At 43.5% G+C, this 17,292-nt stretch overlaps 1 protein-coding gene across 1 annotated transcript in view; it reads left to right on the top strand.

The window, feature by feature from the left end:
• The window catches only part of HDHD2 (haloacid dehalogenase like hydrolase domain containing 2), a 207,010-nt gene that overhangs the window by 115,528 nt on the left and 74,190 nt on the right, over positions 1-17,292 (top strand). The gene's annotated exons all lie outside the window — the stretch shown is intronic.

Raw genomic sequence — 17,292 nt, 5'->3', positions numbered from 1 at the left:
ACCCCAAAAAATCTGATTCTAACCTAGGGTCTCTGTGACAAAATCTGTTCTTACATTTTCCTATCACCGGGTCAGTGTGGGAATTAATTCTGCAGAGAAATCATCCTTCACAGGAGCTCTCTTAAACAATTCTCGTGGGACTATCTTTACTGGGCATGGGAGTGTACACTTATTTTATCCATGTCGAGTAGGGCAGTACTGCACTCTTGTATTCCCTGGAAATGATGTTATGATACGGTCCCAAGCCCTAGCAAAATCCGTCTTTCTTTTCCCTTTCTTGGCCTTTGGGTGTAGTACAATACTTACACAGTTGGGCCATTTAATCACTTCACTCCTCCATCTACTCAAAGTGGGTCCTTCTGGTGACTTCCAATTTATTGTATTTTGTCGTTTTGCTAAGGTTTGTCCAACTCTAGAAATCTACTACTTTTTTACATTTGGGGTTTGGTAACAGCCCCAGTGTACAATTTTCAGGGATATGTTTTATATTTCTATCATTTGATTTGTTAAGGAATCTTATTACTTTCTTCAAAAATCTAGTAGCCTGGGGTAATCCTAGGTGTTAATTTCCCTACTTCTTAAACATGAGGATTAATATCCTGGATAAATTGAATTAATCCTCTTGAGCGTAATGTGTAGTGTAACTGGGAATTAGTCTAAAGCAAGCATTTCTAGAGATACTAGATGCATTCATCACTATGTGTTCATCTGTAATGAGTTCATTCATATATAAAGCCATTTATCTTTCAGACTGGCTAATGAGAATTCGGACTGGCTACGTAGTGCTTGATACATCAGTAAATGCCTTAATCCTGCTACTAATTGTTATGTTGTGAATTACATGTATATTGCTTTAATACTGTTCATTCCACATTCCATTCCGAGTGTTCCTTTTAGATGTATTCTAATGTGTTCAGTTACTTCTTACTGCTGACCTGTCTGGCTGTGTACCTGCTCTGCTATTGCATTAAATCCACTTTCTACTTAATTGATGTGTGGTTCATCAATTCAACAACTGGCGACGATCGGGATAATTTTTTTACCTTACTGAAGAAACCTGTATACCGCTTTTATTTATAATTTTTGGAACCCAAATTTTCTATAGTGGACGACGTGGAGCAGAGACGACGTTACTACAATAGGACAGCGCGCTGAGGACGGTAATCCTTTTAACACGTGAAATTCTGGTGAGCGACTATTTATTTATAAAGAAATATATGAATAGTCTGTAACTTTGGATATACTGCTCGCGCTAGTGCATCAGCGCTCGAGCACTCACCGTTGCTGGATTCAAAGCGCAGATCGAATGCGCGTGTCCTCTAGCCTAGAAGTTCTCTTTGAGAGTCGCGCTGCTTCCCTGTGACATCATACGTTCGCTGCGAACGTGCCGCATCACTCTATGCGTAGCGGCCATTTTGGATTGGGCAGGCCTACTCGTTATGAATAAAAGAAAAACGGAAGACGTTTTTTGTATTTAACTTGCCGATTTCAACACCTGAAGTCGGAATTACAAAGCGGTTACAGGTAACCTTTCTTGAACGCTTGGAACAACGCTACTTATCTAATTTTTAGACACTTTTAAGAATATCAACATTTTTAAAACAATTGGTGGTGAAGACTGGACAGTGTAAAAAAAAAGGACTTGTGTTAATCTTCTCATTACTCACTGAACAATTCCACCACAAAACAGCTTTACAGCTTAGTGATAACTTACCTCAGCAAGCATCAATTATTTATTAATTCTTAATTTTACGTCAACATGAGTCAACAAACATTTTCTTTAAGTAACCCTCAGGAATTCTGGTGCAAAGGTTCTGAACCAACTTTGAAATGGCTGGAATGGAAAGACTATTTTCTTAATTATATAGAGACTGTAGATTCCGATGGTAAAATGTCTGCTGATCAAAAGAAACGTATTCTTTTACATTCCTTGGGTCCAAAAGGGCTCAAATGTTATAATCAAATGAACAAGCCCATTGTAGGGGGAGGGGATAGTAACGTTTTTACAGTAGCTCTATCCAATTTAGACAAATATTTCTCCCCGAAGGTATGTATGGGCATTACACGTTACACATTTTTCCAAAGAAAACAGTCAAAAAATGAATCCGTGGATGACTATGTTGGAGAGTTAAAAAAAATGGGTAATGATTGCGCTTTTGGGGGTTTACTGGAAGATTTGGTTCGTGATCAGGTTGTAATGCACGCTAATAATCCTGCAATTCAGGAACGTCTTTGGATGAATGGTGATGCTTGTCTAGAAGACATCCTAGCATTAGTTTGTAAAGCTGAGTCTTCTAGTAGATGTGCGAGTGCTCTAAAATCAGAAAGTGTCAATAAAGATGTAGTGGCTAAAATAGATGCAAGCTCAAGAAAAAACAGTAATTTTAAACAAAAGAATGAAACATGGGCAAAGCCTAAGTATAGTAATGAACCTCCCAAATGTTATAGGTGTGGTAGTTTAGAACATTTGGCGTTTGCCAAGTCGTGTCCTGCCAAAAAGAGTAAATGTGGTGCTTGTGGACTGTATGGTCACTACACTAAGGCATGTAGAAGAAGGACAAAGACTATCAAGTGTATTCAAGAGGACCTTGCCTCTGAGGAAAACACTTCTAGTGATGAGGACCAAGCATCAGATTGTGCTGTAGTCTTGAAGAAGAAACTACTCCTCAACATCAGGGATGGTTGTTTGCTTATTGATAACAAACCTGAATGTTGGATACATATAGGAGGTGTGCGTATCAAAGTATATGCTAATTCTGGTTCGCCCTATACAATTGTAAACGAAGATATATGGCGTAATACATTTGTGGACAGAGTTGGTCCAAAACTGTCTCCTCCAGATATTGAACCAGAGGGTTATAATGGTGGGAAGATAGACATTGTAGGTTTTCGTTGGCTAAAATTTGAGTTCAAGAACCGTAGATCATATGGCAAGATGTATGTATCAAAAAAAGGTCCATCAGTTTTAGGGTGGAAAGACCAGGGAGATCTACATATTATTCTTGACCCCAACTCAGTGGAAAAAGTATTAGTTATGGATGAGGGTACCAAAACAGGTGAGGAACTATTAAAAAAAATTCCTGCAGTTTTTCAAAAGACAATTGGCAAATTAATAGATTTTGAACACAAGATAATTTTAAAGGATTCTGCTGTACCTAAGATCCACAAAGTTAGAAATGTGCCAATCGCTTTACGAAAAGACGTTGCAACAGAACTTGAGAAATTGGTCTCATCTAACATTATTGAACCTATTGAAGCATCTGCTTGGGTTTCTCCCTTGGTGGTCGTTAAACGCTCCAATGGTAAATTAAGATTATGTGTGGACCTTCGCCATTTAAATGACAATATAGTGGTAGATCAATTCCCTCTGCCGAGGATTAATGAGATGTTGGCTTTGCTTGACGGAGCTAAATGGTTTACTACAATAGATTTATCATCTGCGTACCATCAGATTCCTTTGTTCAGAGACAGCAGAAAATATACTGCTTTCATAACCCCACAAGGTTGTTACCAATTTAAAAGGATGCCTTTTGGCTTGGCTTCGGCCGCAGCTGTTTTCCAACGTTTAATGCACAGGTTGTTTTCCACAGTTAAGAACACAAAGTTTTTTCAAGATGATATTCTCATATTTGGAAAAGAAAGAGCTGATCATGACAACACATTGAATGAAGTTTTAAGTATTCTGAATGACAAAGGTTTAACAGTTGAATACACCAAATGTACCTTTGCTAGTGATCATGTTACTTACCTTGGCCATGTTATAGATTGTGATGGGATTAAACCAAAACCTAACTTAGTTGATGCTATCAAATGTGCTCCTTCCCCCAAAGGAAAAGATGATGTCAGATCCTTTATTGGTCTAGCCGAATTTTGTTCAAAGTACATCCCAAACTTTGCGACCAGAACATATAATATAAGACAGTTGTTAAAGAACAAGACAAAGTTTGTTTGGTCTGTAGAATGTGAACAAGATTTCGAAGACATCAAAAGCTGTATTACAAATATTGCTTCATTAAAAAGTTTTCATCCTGATGCCCAATCTGTTATCACCGCAGATGCCAGCATTAAAGGTTTGGGTTCGGTTTTATCCCAAGTCGGTACGAATGGTAAGGAACAAATAGTTGCTTATGCTTCCAGGTCACTCTCACCTACAGAAGAAAAATACTCTACAATTGAAAAAGAGACTTTGGCATGTGTATGGGCGGTTAATCACTTTAGAGCATTTGTATGGGGTACTAAGTTTATTTTACGCTGTGATCACAAGCCATTACTCAGAGTCCTAACTACTGAAGGTACAGTTAACACCTCAGCGAGAGTTGCCAGACTTGCTATTAAGCTGCAAGATTATTGTTATAAAGTGGAATATGTGCCTGGCAAAGAAAATTGTATAGCTGATTTTCTTTCTAGGATGCCTAAGCAGCTTGATGAATGTGAGGATGATTTATGGAATTCATTCCAAGTAGCCTATGTACAAGATATGGAAGGTGCAGGCATTTTGAAGGAGAAGTGGGTTGAAGAATATTTAAAAGATGAAGAGTTATCTTTAGTGAAAATTCATCTAGCTGGGTCCTGGCCGAAGAAAGTTGATGGCAAGCATCCTTTGAAGCCTTTTTGGGAAGTTAGATTAAATTTAAGTATTGAAGATGGCAACATCTGGTTTGGAGAGAGAGTCATACCTCCAAAGACTTTGCGGTCGTCCATCATGGCTTTATGTCATGAGGGGCATTTTGGCATAGTCCGTTCTAAACGCACTGTTAAAACTTCATTTTGGTGGCCAGGTATGGATGCAGAAATTGATAAGTTTGTAAGGAGCTGTAAATCTTGTCAAACAGCTGACAAATCTCTGGTAGTGTGTAAGCCTCCTATGGGCAACATGACTGCACCTACTTCTCCTTGGGAACATTTAGCTATTGATATCATGGGTCCCATTGGCTGTGAACAAAAATATATTTTGGTATTGATGGATTTGTTTTCAAGGTGGCCTTTTGTAAAAATTGTAAGTAAAGCTGATACTGAAACTGTTTTAAAATTTTTGGACAAATCCTTCACTTTGGAAGGCATTCCTTCAGTTTTACTAAGTGACAATGGTGTCCAATTTACTTCTAATAAGGCAAAAGAGTATTTCAATAGATTAGGCATTAAGCACAAGACCACGGCTCTATACAACCCAAACAGTAATGGAATGGTTGAGCGCTTTAACCGTGTTATTAAAAGTACTATTCAGATGTCAGAGAAGAATAAGGAGTGGGAAGTTCAAGTTTTGAAGATGGTTTGGTCTTACAGAACCTCGATGTGTGAAGCTACTGGTTTTCCTCCTTTTGTACTTATGCGAGGCAGGAATCCACGTACCAAGTTTACTCCTGGATGGTTGTTTAAGTCTAATGTGGTGAATTGGTCTGAAGATGTGGTAAGGGAAAGGAGCCAAGCTTCACATTTAAAAAGCAAAATGTTGTATGACTCTAAGCATAAAGTGAAGGATGTTGAATTAGTTGTTGGTCAGTGGGTAAGAGTGAAGAAACCTTGTAAATCTTCCAAGGAGGAAAGTAGTTTTTATGAACCCATGCAAATTGTAGAAATTTTAAACAATTCTGTTCGTCTATCAGATGGACGAGTTTGGAACCTCAAAAGAATTGCCAAATGTCCTCCTCCTCAAGTTAATTCTTCTTGTCAAGTCTCATCTCAGAAGTCATCTGATTTGTTTGATTTAGAGGATTTGTTTTGTGCTAAATCACCTGATGCTTTTGAGACATCCAATATTTCCAATTGTCCTGTTTCAGATGTTTCTAGCCAGATTTCATCTGATTTAGGTGCTTCTACTTCTTCTAGTTCAGCATGTGATGAAGAGGTAAATGTTTTTAGAAACCCTAGACGTGAAAAAAGGCCTCCCGTTTGGCTAGCAGATTACATTTCTGAAAGTTTTCCTTTGTAAGTTAATTTTTTTTCTCACTTCTTCTCTTTTCTCAGTTCCAAATTTTATATTGTAAAGATAGGGGGTGGTGTCGGGCATCGGGTACATTGTTATAAGTTTAATTTTTATATTATTCAAAGGGAGATGTGTTATGTTGTGAATTACATGTATATTGCTTTAATACTGTTCATTCCACATTCCATTCCGAGTGTTCCTTTTAGATGTATTCTAATGTGTTCAGTTACTTCTTACTGCTGACCTGTCTGGCTGTGTACCTGCTCCGCTATTGCATTAAATCCACTTTCTACTTAATTGATGTGTGGTTCATCAATTCAACACTAATGTTGATTATTATTCAAAGCCTTTTGTGTATAAGTGGCTCTCTACAGCCCAACTTCCAGTGCCTACGTATTGCAACGTTAATAGAGTCATGTAACAGAAAGTGATCCTTTGGTAATTCATAGTCTTGTGCCAAATTCTTTGTCAGGATCGGAGGTGAGGATTATGCTATCCTTTCTTCACTTTATTTAATAGCAGCAATATTAGCCAAACTTTAACAAACAACCATTCCCAAGAGAGCTTGTGAATGCCAGAAAAAAACAATAGTGTCCAATAGGATTACAGTCCCCCAAACTCCGTTCTGTCAGGTCATCTCAGATCAGGTTATAGTCCATCATCTTTGTCCACTTGCCCTCTTTCTTCACTGCTTGCAGCCAAGATAAGCAAGACTTTCCCTCTTGTTTTACAGTGTTTATGACGTGTGCTCATTGTATTTCCCTGTGTTTCTTTGCTTAAGCGAACCTCTGCTTTCAAGCGGCATCTTGCTTTTTAAAAATAATAATAATGTGATATGCGCAGATTGTGACTCCTTTTCACAAGCGCTAACTTTGTTAGGCCGTAGGAACGCTTGATGCTCCTTCGCGGCCGCCTGCTTCTCGTTCGCGGCCGCCTGCTTCTCGTTCGCGGCCGCCTGCTTCTCGTACGTCTCCACTGTGCGGGCCTCCTGCAATCTAGGTGTCGCTTGACTGCGCGATGCTTGGCCGTTACGTGCGCTTCGCATCCTAATAATTCCAGCGGGATTGAAGCTGCACGTCTCAGTTTGGGAGCCTTGCCGTCTGGAGAGATATGCCCTCGTAAGGGTCCGTATCGCCAGATAGGGCAGTTTTCACCTTTAATGCCCTTCTCAGCGTCTGTAATTCGCACGTGTGTGCATAACACTTCTCCCAGAGGAGTCTGTATTGTAGAGCAGGCCGGGCCTACGGGGACAATCTCCCAGACGGGATATCCCCTTTGAAGTTCAGCACCAGGGGTGTGTTGGTCCCAGGCTTAGACCCAATTGCAGTGAGGTTTGCCCCCCACCTGATTTTGGGCTGACACCCAGCCTCCCATAACTGCAACATTCACGCTGCTTCTGTCATTCCCCAGAGCCCACCCAGCTCATAACCTTAAAGGGTTGCAGGGATTTTCTCCCAGGGGATGGAACTCTTTGAAGATACCCAGGTGGAGGAGGACCCTCTAGGAGGACTACCCTGGGATGATGACTTCTACGATGCTGTTGATGCATTAATCTATAGGGCTGTTTCTGAGGCCATGGCCCCATTGGAGGAGTGTCTTTCCCACCAGAAGGCGCAGTGTCTGTGAAAAGATCTCAGCGGCTGCATCTGGCCCCATGACTCCCTCGACGCCCACTGGGGCCTCCCAGGCACCTCCCTGGCTCGGACCCTGCCACCAGCAAAGTGTATCCGCGAGGCTGGAGTGGACCTTGATGCCTTTGCTAATCTAAAACAGCCTTCTTGGCCAGTCATGCTCCAGCCCTTTTCCTTCAGCTTGGGACCCTGCAGGATTGTTCACAAACACACCTGCCCTGGTGTCTTCTACAGCTCATATAGATGGGGGCCATAGAGACATGGACGATGATGCTGGCCCCTCCCTTTCTCCCAACCCCACTCAAACTCCCCTGGCTCCCGGCCACCAAGGGCTCTGCTCTGACATGTTAGACCCGGATGAGATACTTCACCCGAGGTCTTACGAATGGACCCTGTCTGAGAAGGTGGCACAATATGTGGCGGGATGCATTCAGAAGCTTCTAGGGAAGGAATCCAGGAACTGCCTCAGAGGGGAAGGTGGTGCTGACGCCCGACATAGATATCTGGATGGCCAACTTGCTACAGAAGTCTGTAAAAGACCCCAGAAATGGAATAGTAGGTCCTGGCGGGCTTTCCAGGATAAACTTCTGGATACCCTTGGCCCCTTGACTAAAATCTTGGATATGGCCGAAGAGGCCAAGACATCGGGTTTCCTGATATCTCCAGGTACCCTCTCAGCTTGGGTGCAGCATGCATCGTGTTTTTTGGGAACACCAACTGTGAGCTATCTACCGAGCGGCAGCGCTCGGTGCTGATTAAGGTCAACCACAAGTTCGGGAACTTAGCCAACTCTGAGGCGGGCCCCATTGCGCAAGGGCGGCTGTTCGGGGAGCCTTTTATCAAAGAGTTGGGGAAATTTGTTAATACTTCACTTCCCTTGATAAGGCACAATTGTCATTCAAAAAGGTTTTTCCCTCCCGGGTTTTCCATAGGGCCGGTCGAGGTAGGGCCACTTGACAGGCCGTCCCAATAATCAATATCCTCCCAGAGGGTAAGTCTCCCACCAAAGCCAGTACCAGGACCAGGCAGATTCGCCAACTTTTACCCCACCAGAGGGTGACACGGCAGAGCCAGGGTCTCCCTTCTTCCCTTCCAAAAGTAGGGGGCTGGCTGGCACATTTTATCCAGGTTTGGACTTCCATCACCAGGGATGCATCGGTACTGTAGATGGTGGGAGGAAGGGAGGTTGGTGTTCAGAGAGAGTTTTACAGGAACCCCTCACAGTCCGTAGTCCCACGGTCCATCCGCTTTTCAGTGGCCGAGTCCGCACTCGTTCCTGGCCAAGGGTGCTATTGCACCAACGACTCCACATCCCAGGGGTTTTATCATCAATATCTTCCTGGTATACAAAACAGATGGGGGTCAGCGTCCGGTCATCAACCTTCATATGGGGTGTTTTTGGACCTCCAGGGCAAATGGGGTCTGTCCTCATTGGACATATTTGCTTCCCACCTGGACCGCCAGCTACTCAGGTTCTTCAGTTGGAGGCCAGACCCCTGGCTCTAGCCACGGATGCTTTCCTCCAAGACTGGTCAGTGGAGAAGGGTTATGCGTTTCCCCCAGTTCGCCATGATCACGAGGACCATGGCCCAAATCAGGCGACAGAAGTCAGACATGGCGATGATCACACCGGTTTGGAAGTCACAAGTTTGGTTTCCAGTTCTTCTGGAACTTTCTTGGGATTCTCCAATCCCTCTCCCCTATTTCCAGTGCTTCTGTTCAATCCAGCCCAGCAGCCCCATCCTTTGGTCTTGAAAGGGTCGCTGTCTCTCGTGGCGGATTACTGGGGATGATGGCCGAACCCAGGCCTTTTGGGCGCGTCTGTGAGGGTCTTGTCCAAGGCCTGGGCTGATGGTAAGATCAAACGCTACAAGTCCACCGGGTAATGCTTGACCGGTTGGTGTTAGCGCCCGAATCTCGATCCTGTGGCAGCAGAGGTGACCCATGTTCTTAATTTCCTGGCCTCATTAGCTGGGGATGGTTTGGCTTATAGGTTAATCACCACCTTTCGTTTAGCTATTTCTGCAGGTCATCTCTGATAGGGAACATCTTTTTGTGTCTTGCCTCTTGCGGGGAATTAGACTGTCCCTTCCCCCAGAACCTAAGCATTCAACGCTCTTGGATGTCAATCGGGTACTGAATCTTTTTATCGTGGCAACCTAACTGGTTCTTGTCCAGGAAAGAGCTATCGGCGAAGCTGGCCATGCTGCTTTTTTTGACCTCATGCAGAGGGGTCTCAGATGTTAGGGCATAAATATCACAGGCCATATTTTTCCCCCACTGGAGTAACCTTCACGATCCACAGGCAAATGAAATGCGGGATGAAGGTCATCTCATACCCAGCTTTCCCAGAGTCTCCAAAATTGTGCTTTGTGGCCTGCCTCAAGGCACATGAAGAGATGTCGGTAGAATTTCGCCCACCGGGAGAGCGCCAACTCCTCATTGCTTTGGGAAAACCTCATAGAGCAGTGTCCTCTCTCACTGTTGCTCAGTGAGTTAGGTAGGTGATGCACAAAGCAGGCATTGACCTGCAGATGTTTGGTGCTCACTGCATGCGTGGGGGGATGACTTCCAAGGCATTCACAATAGACGCTCAGCTGCAGGATATCCTCAACGCCGCAGACTGGTCTTCAGACTCTGCGTTTCAAACCAGTACTGGATATGGCTCACTTGGTGGTAAGTAAGCCTTAAACTAGCACAATCCTAGCCTCCGGTCCTGATATTGAATGTTAAATTTCCTGGCTATCGTGATGGAAAGTTTCAATTCTATTAAGGACTCGGAGGTGAAGATTATCCCACCCGGGGAACACAAGTTGTTGGAGCCCTCCCCATATCTAGTAAGTAGCAAGTCTTGAGGTTTCAGTGAAGCTCCATGTTCTGAATGTTAATTTTTTGTTGGAATACCCTCATCTCTGCATGTGTAGTGACATTACGTTCTTTTCAAGCGTAAACCTCAGCCATGAATTTTTGCTAAATATGTCCTTTGGTTGTAGGAATGGATGCGAGTAAACAGGACTCGTGATGCGGATGCAGAGGCTGGTCTCGGGCGACGAAAGAGGGCGAGTGGACAAAGATGATAGACTATTTATTACCTGATCTGGGATGACATGATTGGCTGGAGTTAGGGGGACCGTTATCCATTGGACACAATTGTTTTTATGGCATTTTCAAGCTCTCATGGGAATGGTAGTTTAACAAAGTTTTGGTAATAAGGCTGTTATTAAATAAAGTCAAGAAAGGGTAGCATAATCCTCACCTCTAAGTCCTTAATAGAATTGAAACTTTCTGTTACGATAGCTAGGACATTTTTCATTCCTAAACGCTATTAGGGCCCCCCCTTCTCATAAGTCACCTATTGACTGAAACACACCATAGGTGATGCGAGCAATGCTTGCAATAAGTCTAACCACTGGCAATTGCTCGGGATAGCATTCCAACCCATTGCTCTTTTCCCCATCATGACACTTCCGTTTGGACCCAGAAATATGCAAATTAGGCTTGATCCAGCTCCATTAGGAACAGTCCAGCCCAAAAAGGACAGGCCAAGACTCCCTGAACTGGAACACAAGCAACCCAAGACCGGTTTCGCCCTGATTGGTGCTCGGGTCGGGTGTAGCTTTGTACCAGTGGTACGATGAGCATGGGGCCCATGTCAGGGTAGAGTGTGGCTGGGGCATGAGACTCTGCACTGATTACATGCGAACCAATGTACACAGGTTTGCATGTTCAGGACAACTGTCTAACTCCTCTGTGTATTCTGCGCACAGGTAGCCTGTCACAGATTGGACCTTGTATAAATTGAGTAGGTACTGTTCAGGCCTTATAATTCAATGTGTACCTTGGAGTGAGAGTCTGTAGTGCCGTATTGTAACTCTATAGAGAGAGGTTTAATGTAACTTCCCTATGTTTAAAAAGGTCCAAGGTGCACCCTATTTGACCCTATTTGCGTTCCTTCACCTGCTTAGGTGTTTGCAATAATTCTCAGTGTCGGCCCTTAATAAGATTCAGGTTCTGAACTACCGTGGGTGGCCAAGTTATTTACTCTTCTGGCCAGCTGGTAGATCAAAGGCTTATTTAGACTATAGACCCATTTAGATCGGTTTAGCCTTTTCCTGGTAGATGAAAGAAGTAGTAGATAAGTCTGCATAGGCCGATTAACTGACACTTCACTGACAGTTTTGGGCATCTGCTTCCCAAAAGGAAAATAGAGAATCACTCAGAACTCTGACACGAGTCACACAAGAGGAGCCCTTCGAAGTCTTGGAGGAAGGGAACCAGTTTTGCTGTGTCAATTAGGGATGGAGCTTAGGCCCAAGGAAAACTCTTGCAGGCAGTCGCTTTCTTATACCATCATTAAAATGAGCCAATAGGCTGTGCAAGGGATAGAGTGATTATGTGGCATCTCTGGGTTGACCAGAGTTGGCCACCCTCTGCAACGCTCCACTTTGAGAACAAGGAACAGCTGAAGAAGGACAGATCACATAAGCTCCTTCCTGGAAAAGGATCCTAGTCTTGTACTATCTCCAGGACTTGTAGCCCTGGAGATAGGTCAAGAGTGGGAGGCTGGAAGCCTTAGCCTCCCGCTCTCTCTAGGGACAGTATAGAGGGGGCTTGCAAGGAACCCTGGAATAGAGGGCTCCTCTGGAACTTATGTAGTCCAGTTCTGGGTAGAGGTGCCATAGGTGTATGACACACTGCTACAAGATTACATTGGACTGGGGAGTGCAGACAGGCCGTATATCTGCCTTGAGAGCCAAAGGGTACTGCTTTTGAGAGTCCCTGGCCAAGATATCAGCTAGAAACAAAAGGGGAGGTCCTTGAGCTGGGAATACGACTGTTAGAGGAGGGTCTAGGGGACGATCTTTACCGACCTATCAAGTTCATACCCCTAATGAACCATATAACAACAAAAACCTTGAAGGTCTACAAAGTTAAGAAAAAGAAGTGGCCACAAGAAAATAACACACACCTCTATCACGACTAACGGTGAAGGACCATCAGTTGTAAAGAAGTCCTATCAGCCCACCCATATGGCGGAACATCGTCATCTAGGACCTTATCAGCAGGTTCTCTTATGGCCAAGCCCACATGTTATTGCTTGGTACCAATTGATCCTGAACTGAAGGAAGATGTGTCCTCACTGAGAGTGGTACTGATAGGGTGCAGTGCTCAAAGAGATAAGTGAGTGATTAAAATGACGGTCAGGGTAGAAAAAATGTTTATTGGTATCTCCCTGGACGTCAGGTAAAAAAGGAGTGTGATGACAGTGTAAAAATATCACTGTACAGTAAGCATATACGATCTAGGCCAACATGTTTCTGCCGTTATGGTAATATTTTACAGGCATTCTTCAGGGCCAGGCTGGAATAACAGCTACTGCAACATCCACTATTATAAGTGTGAAATCAAAATCCGAGAAAACTATATAACATGGTTGAAGTAAGTAGAATTGTGTGGCTGAATCAACCACCCTACCGTATCCTCGTAATTAACCATGTAAAGAGCAATCCTTTCCTGTAAACATCAAGAAAAAAGGAACAATTTTGTGACAACCAAAGAACGCTCTTTATCAACAGATGTGTGAAACAAATTTTTTAGTGGCATTCAATTACTTCATAGGCCAGGTAAATGTACAACGGCCAAGTGGAAATCTGTGCATAGTATATAGTCACAACCAGATAATCTGTATACAAAGAAATAATAAATCTAACATACACTTACCCAGCTTTGTGTGGGAAGTAAGCCTCACCTCACCCGGCAACGGCTCGGATAAAGAGGCCCCGCTCTATTGGACATATGGAGAAGGACAAATTCAGGACATGATAACTGGCGCTATCTCAATATGTATTATTATTGTAAAAACTTGGTTGTTCAATTATGGCCCATGGGTCCCAAAGAAGCGAAATGCTACACTTCGAGGGCTGCATTCAACTGGGATTTTTTAGTTATTAATTCATAAAACTCATTCATGTCATATATAGTTGTAGGGGTTCAGACAAATGAGTATATGATCAACATCAAATGAGTCTAAATAGAGACTGCTGGAAATAATTCATATGTTAAAATCCAGTCTATTTAGTTATAAGCATTATGGAAAGATGAGTATGTGATAAACATCTCTAGAGTCTAAATGTAGACTACTGGAAGTAATTCAGATGTCAGAGAACAGGCTATACTTAGAGCCAACCTAGCTCCGCCGACGGTCCAGCGAGCTGGCCTGCACAGAAATGCTCTACAGAGACTGGGAGCGGTTCGGGAGCCTGGAAAACAGCAAAAAGCAAAAAGGTCCCTGACGTCTTCGTGTCCTTACCTGTCCGTCGGTACCTCCAGGAATGAACCTGAACCGAAGGGGAGGTGCCGACGGACAGGAGGGATTGCGTATTTATGCGTACGCTAATTAGCAGTGACGCCAATTAATCATCCTCACCTGTAGGTAGGAGGCACGGCCGTGGAATATTTGGTTTAAAGCGCATGACGCGAGGTCGTTGTCTCGGCCTCGCGCATGCGTAGTAGGCAGGGATCAGTAAGGCGGGGACCGTTAATCAAAGTACGGCGCAGGCCTGTGGAATCCGAGGCAATAATTCTCAGTGTCGGCCCTTAATAAGATTCAGGTTCTGAACTACCGTGGGTGGCCAAGTTATTTACTCTTCTGGCCAGCTGGTAGATCAAAGGCTTATTTAGACTATAGACCCATTTAGATCGGTTTAGCCTTTTCCTAGTAGATGAAAGAAGTAGTAGATAAGTCTGCATAGGCCGATTAACTGACACTTCACTGACAGTTTTGGGCATCTGCTTCCCAAAAGGAAAATAGAGAATCACTCAGAACTCTGACACGAGTCACACAAGAGGAGCCCTTCGAAGTCTTGGAGGAAGGGAACCAGTTTTGCTGTGTCAATTAGGGATGGAGCTTAGGCCCAAGGAAAACTCTTGCAGGCAGTCGCTTTCTTATACCATCATTAAAATGAGCCAATAGGCTGTGCAAGGGATAGAGTGATTATGTGGCATCTCTGGGTTGACCAGAGTTGGCCACCCTCTGCAACGCTCCACTTTGAGAACAAGGAACAGCTGAAGAAGGACAGATCACATAAGCTCCTTCCTGGAAAAGGATCCTAGTCTTGTACTATCTCCAGGACTTGTAGCCCTGGAGATAGGTCAAGAGTGGGAGGCTGGAAGCCTTAGCCTCCCGCTCTCTCTAGGGACAGTATAGAGGGGGCTTGCAAGGAACCCTGGAATAGAGGGCTCCTCTGGAACTTATGTAGTCCAGTTCTGGGTAGAGGTGCCATAGGTGTATGACACACTGCTACAAGATTACATTGGACTGGGGAGTGCAGACAGGCCGTATATCTGCCTTGAGAGCCAAAGGGTACTGCTTTTGAGAGTCCCTGGCCAAGATATCAGCTAGAAACAAAAGGGGAGGTCCTTGAGCTCTCTTCAACTGATTGAGAGACAACTGAGGCTCAATCATTGGAAATCTAGCAATGCCCTCCACCTGCCTGTTAATCTGCAGGTGCCCCCTTCTGCTCACCTCTAAATAAGCCTTTTTGACATCAACTCTTCTCCAACCACAAAGATGTCAACTGAAGGTGGCTTTTGTAAAACCTGCTAAGTTTTAGGAATGTTTTTATTTGAAAATACTTGGAAAAAAGAAGCAACTATAATGCCAGTGCTAAATACATTCCTGCGCTGGTGACACGTATGTTGGTAGATTAAAAATTACTTTGTATATTTTTTAGACTATATTGTCTAATAGTTTGCTGTCCCGATCTCTCAGAACCTTGCTTCCATAAGTTAATGTGGGTAGAATTTTAGCTTGAGCCACCTGAAGTGAAGGGTTGAAGGAAGATCCTTTTATTCACTTGTGGGCCGTTCCTAGGCCTGCTCCATGCACCTACCCTTGCCTCTTTGTTTCTTCCATTTAAGCTGCGAAACACCCATTTGAGGAGAATAGTACCCCCAGATACTTATATACGTCGGTTTTGACCACTTTTTCCATTGCCAGTCGCCAGCTATGTGTTCCTGTTTTTTTCTTCCTGAACGTGAGGGTTTTGTTTTTGATCAGGTGTATAATTAATCCATTTTTATTTGACTATTCCACAGTTGTGTAAAGGAGTAGTTGCAATCCCACCGTTGCCTTGCTTATCAGAACTAGATTGTCTGCATAAAGCAGATTCGATGTTGAAAAAACACCTAGTTTCAGAGTGTGATGATTCACTGCATTTAACAGGGGTGGGAGATCTGCGAGAAACAAATTAAAAAGTGTTGGCACAAGAATACATCCTTGTTTTGGGCAGTCCTCTGTTGTCATTTGCCTAGACAGTCGAGACGGAACATTTGCAGGGTATTTAAATGACCCTCTGGTATTTTCCAACCTGTCAATTTTTGCCATAGGGTCTTTCGACTCACCTTGTCGAAGGCGGATTTATAGTCCATTAAACATAGATTTACAGGTTGTTTGTACTTTATTGCATAGTCATTCAGTAAGGTCAGGGCCATGATGTTTGTTATAGATCCTGTTCCTTTTGTAAAACCTGTCTGATTTGGTGGATAATGTGATTTTCCCCCACCCAAAGTTGCAACTCTTCCAGAACTAGTCCAGCAAAATATTTTGCTTCAGTATCAATTAATGCTACAAGGCAGTAATTCTCAGGTTTGCTTCTGTCCCCCCCTTTAAAAATGGGTGAGATCAATGAGCCATTCCATGAAGCGGGGGCTCTAACACCACATAGAATGGAATTATAAAGTGGTTTTAGTTCTGCCCAGTAGGTTTTTTCTTCTTCAAAATTTGCTGGTGCACCCCCTTTAAGGGCCAGGTGCTCCCTCGCGACGGCCCTTTGAGATCCCCCTCTGGATGTTCTGTGTGTTGATTACTAACGGGATACGACTCGTTCACCAGAAATTTGATCTTGATGTGCAGTTGTTTCATGTGATATGTCTTTGGGAGGTTGGATTAAAAATTGTTCCTTTCCATTTATGAGCGTTTTCTCCATTGTTTGAAAATGGATAGTTCGGTAACTAGCCCAGGTGCTTTCTGAGATGTTTGAGCCCAGCACATGATGAGGCGGTTTATTGATGCTATTTATTGTTTGCCAGAATTTCGCAGAGTTGTTTCTTTTGGCGTCATATAGTAGTTTAGCCCAAAAGGATTCTTTTTCCATTTTCTGGATCTCCTATTTCTGCTTTTTTAGTAATCCTTTTGCTTTCCTTAAATCACACCAAAGTGACAAGTCACTAGGGGCTTTCCTCAGTTGTCGCCACAGTTGATTTACCTGTCTTGTATTTGCCCTAATAAGACGGTTTCTGTTCGTGTTCTCTCTTGTGTTAGTACCGGCTACTATGCCTTTTTGCTGACTCGTAACCATAGTTGCAAAGTGTGCTGCGTATCTTTCTGTAAATACCCCTCACCTTGTATGGGGTCAAGTATCTTGTCTATTGTATGGAGTAGTTCGGAACGAGAGTAGGAAAAGTGTTTGTCGTCCATTTCATTCTTTTATTTTGGCTTGTATTTATGGCTATCCCCTGGCCTTTTCTCGATTCTTGCTCTAGTGTTGCGTGATAAATAAGGCAATTTCCTGAGGGCGGTGGAGCTGTCTCCCAGCGCAAACGAGGTTACTCGTTGCATTAAGGATATGTCCATTAAGGTATGGTTGATCAGGGTTGCACCAGTTTTCCAATGCTATGAGAGTCCCAGCGGTTTGTCTTCAGCAAAGCAGCCGTTTAGTACCCTCAGCACAAAATGTT

Source organism: Lissotriton helveticus, chromosome 2_1 (genome assembly GCF_964261635.1).
Source record: "Lissotriton helveticus chromosome 2_1, aLisHel1.1, whole genome shotgun sequence".
NCBI lineage: Eukaryota > Metazoa > Chordata > Amphibia > Caudata > Salamandridae > Lissotriton > Lissotriton helveticus.
This window is presented reverse-complemented; position numbering and strand designations above follow the sequence as displayed.